The sequence below is a fragment of the Euprymna scolopes genome, chromosome 9 (assembly GCF_053919585.1).
Source record: "Euprymna scolopes isolate OS-2025 chromosome 9, ASM5391958v1, whole genome shotgun sequence".
Lineage (NCBI taxonomy): Eukaryota > Metazoa > Mollusca > Cephalopoda > Sepiida > Sepiolidae > Euprymna > Euprymna scolopes.
In genome coordinates, this window is record NC_136490.1 from 105,014,293 (window position 1) to 105,018,295 (window position 4,003).

Consider the following 4,003-nt stretch of genomic DNA (forward strand, 5'->3'; position numbering starts at 1 on the left):
TATGTCATGTCTTACTTCAAGTCCATAGACTGATTGGCAGGCTTCTGATGTCACTTTTACAGCACTTTCCACACTTTGTGAATGTGCAGGCAAATCAGGTAACTCTGGCTTTCTGCCGCTCATAAATAATTACTAAAGTTCATGATATGATAATTCTTCAGTTAGTGCTGGCTCTGAACCTCCACTTTGATAAATGTAAAGCGTCAAAATTTATTGTTGATATTTTTTAAACGCTTTCTCACTGGTTCCCCACTACTGAAAAAGAAAAGAGAAGTCAAATAATTTTATTAACTTGAACAAATGAACACAATTTTATTTTAATTAATTTTTTTTTAATTTAATAATTGAAAATGAATGTATAAATCGAAATAAACAATTTGATCAGTTTTATATGAATGTTTACGTACCTAATGGTTAAAATTCTTCTTATAGCTTCTTCCCTCACTTCCATTTCATCTGATTTTAACAAAGAGAACAGAATATTCTCTGGCAAAAGGGCAAAAGCATTAAACTGAAGATTGCTTAAAGCAATTTCCTGAATTTCTGGAGGCTGCTTTTTTATTTGCCCAATCATTTTAAAAATATACATTTTCTGGGTATGAAATTTATTATCCAGTTTAATTTCAAACCAGCTAACTGTATACACTTCTACAATAAAACTAATCAGCTGGTGCATTTTTCTGGTCAATTCAGATGGATAAATTTTATGGGTCCACAAACACATTAATCGGATTGCCAGAGTAAGCCATTTTGCCTGATTTAAAGGTCAGATCCTTCATGCTGTATACTGAGGGTCTACTTTACCCCTTGAAATACCAACAGCATACTCTAAAAGTAGTCTTTGGTCACCAGTGAGATCATTTTCTGTTAGTTCAGAATACCTGCCCTCCAGAGGACTACTCACTGGTAAAACGTCAACTTTGGGTAAATGATGGTAATTGTTGGCACATCATTTTCCGAGTTGACCCGTAAATGATGTTGGGCTTCGTGCACTTCCATCAAGGAATTGAAATAATGCCCTAAAAGGAAGCTCATTCTGGTGTAGAGAACAACCAATAGTGTATATTTTTCTATACAGCTTGTTTTCTAGTGAGGAAACCAGTCTTGGTGCTTGTGGTGTCTAGAAGGACAGCCTTTAAAGTATTGACACTCTCATACTCTTCTAGAACTTTGTGAACTTCATCTGTCAGAACAGCACCAGTTGCTCTAACAGTAGGAATCACTCTATGCCTTAGATACACCCTCTTACTTCCACAACCCATCTCTTTCGTAAATGTCAAGTGATGCTCTTGTCCTTTAGCTTTTCTTCGATTTTTGTTTCCTTTTTCATCGACAATTTCAATGTAAAATAAAGTGTCTTTATCGTGTTTCCCATCATCACCAATGCAGACAAGATTTCTAATTTTTTGATTATGTTTTTGATAGGCATTATTTTTTTATCTTTCTTTTTCTCTGTCAATTTTGGATTTATCAAGAAAACAAATTTCCTTAAATCAATATTTGATTTTAGAAGGCCCGCAGCCTGTAGATCCAAAAGAAAAGCATTTGCAAGACTTGCACCTAGGTTTGATGAGACATCACCTCTGATGAGTTCAATGGCATAACGAGGAATTTTTATCAGGCTGTAAATATTCTTACATTCTTCCTCTGGTTCAAAACTTTCATCTGTTCCATCACTATTTTCTGATGTCAGAATGATATTCTTGTCATGGGATGTTGAAGCAATAGGCGGGGGGGGGGGTGAATCAACTTGCTTTTCTCCTAACGTTAACTTTTTAGATTTTGCGACTGCAGCTTTATCAACAGGTCTCAATTGAAAATTGCCTTCGAGTTCTATTTTATTTCTTTGGTCCTTCAAATACTCTCTCCCCCACAGGAACCTGAATTAGAAAATTCGACAAATGTTTATTCTAATCTACGCTAATCTTAGAAATAAATTTTAATTTCACGTAAAAAAAATTTAATTTCTTTTCTCACTGGTTTACAAGTATGGAAATTAATTTAATTTAAGATGTCTATAATTTTCATTAAAAAGTTTTTTTCAAACAAACAAGAGAAATTTAAAAAAATAGAATAAACTAACCTTTTTTTCATAGGACAGGTACAGGCAATATGCTTTGACTGACAATTTTCTTTTTTGCATTTAATATTTTTGGCATGACAACTTACAATTGGCAGGTCACACAAACAAGATGAAATATCAAATAATTTGTCAATTTGTAATTGACCAGAAGACTTTTGGCATATGCGGATAAAACGTTTCTATTTATTTGCATAATTTTTTTAAAGCAGGTGTCCTGCAATTTGTGTACAATCCATTTATGAGTTAATAGGGGCAAACTGGAATTTACTGCCTTCCAAATATCTTTAACATCATTTGCCATTAATTTTGAAAGGGCAAATTTATTTAACTTTGGGCGAAAATTCTCCATGTAATAACCATATTGAATAATCTCACGGAAAGTAGGGATTCTGTTGTATTTAATGGAAAAGGTGTGCCCACAAATTGTGTAGAAATAGTTCGTTTCTGACTCATGGTTAGAAAAATATCTGCAAAATACATATTTTATGATATGGTAAGAAATTAAACAAAGGAACTTATGAATTAAATTTAAAATTTGGAAAAATTGGTAAATATCAAAAAAGAAATAATAAAAGTTTGCTAAGATATAAAATGCAAAATGTAATAATTTCTATATTTGAATTAAGCTCCGGTTAACAAAGTAAACATACGTGTGAACACGAAAATGAAGCCGATTACTTGGCAGTGTAGACAGAAATATTAACCGGATAAAATAAAGCCCCGGTTTATTAGTTGTTTAATTCATTTTAAATGAAATATTTTGCAGGGTGTCTTTTTATATCGACACTCAATTAGTTTTCTAAAAATAAAATAGATATTACAAACAAAAGAAAAAACGTATTGTTTATACTCCCTTCATATGTTTTCTTAAAAGCCGGCATGAATATGACATGCTTATTCTTTGATTTAACACCGGCACCCTGCGACATAGACGCAGCTTATTGAGTTTTTCAATGTTTAAATTCATTTTAGCAAAAAACGATGGAGTTTTAGAAAAAAAGTATTTTGTGTTGTTATTCTGAATGCTATTTAACAACTTTCTCTGCATAGACCTAGTCATAATGCCAAAATCGACCTACCCTACTGCACATATGCTTGTATGTGTACATGCATGTGTTTATTTCCATGTGTATGTGGGGTGGAGAGGGCTCCCGAAAGCCGTGGTGAAGGCAACACCTCTAGGAGAAGCGACTCTCTGATTTTAACAACCATAAAACGTGAGACCAGTACCCGCATTAAGCTTGTCTGCAGTTTGACGTGCTGCTGGCTATATTGCTCTTGCTTGTTGCTGGATGCCAACATTTTGAATGAGAGAGAGAGAATGAGAGAGAGAGAGAGAGAGAGGCTTAGCTGTCGTATAAAGCTAAAACTCCGTAACATCATCTTTTATAGATACTACCTCAGGCATTTGTCTATAAAAAATAGTCCTGTGGCGATGGAAAAGTTGTGGCGCGTGTAGGCCTGAAATGTTGCAAGTAATTGATAATTGATCTGCCATCATTATATGTATCTATGTGTATATGTATGTATATGTGTATGTATGTTTATATATGTAAATGTGTATGTATATGTATGTATATCTATGTGTATATGTTTGTATATATGTATATGTGTATTTATGTTTATGTTGGTATGTATGTATATGTGTATATATGTTTGTGTGTGTGTAAGTATGTATGTATATGTATGTGTATACATGAAATATAGTCATCTTCATGGATTTTTGGTGACTGAGGGATTGGCTCTCGTCTGACAAGACGTTGCAATCATATATATATATATATATATATATATATACAGAGAGAGAGAGAGAGAGAGAGAGAGAGAGAGAGAGAGAGAGAGAGAGAGAGAGGAATTAGCAGAGAGACCCGGCCTTGCCAAAGATACAATGAGGATCATCGACTGTTTCGCAATATACAT

The 4,003-nt window shown here is 33.6% G+C and overlaps 1 long non-coding RNA gene across 1 annotated transcript in view; it reads right to left on the minus strand.

Annotated features, from left to right (window-relative positions):
* The window catches only part of LOC145284797 (uncharacterized), a 3,267-nt gene extending 104 nt beyond the window's left edge, over positions 1-3,163 (minus strand). The window contains exons 1-2 of the long non-coding RNA XR_013868883.1: positions 2,084-3,163; positions 1-255 (exon numbers count right to left, since the gene is read on the minus strand). The exon at positions 1-255 is cut by the window's left edge and continues 104 nt beyond it. This is a non-coding gene — a long non-coding RNA (uncharacterized LOC145284797). The remainder of the gene's footprint in view (positions 256-2,083) is intronic.
* Positions 3,164-4,003: the final 840 nt, after the last annotated feature.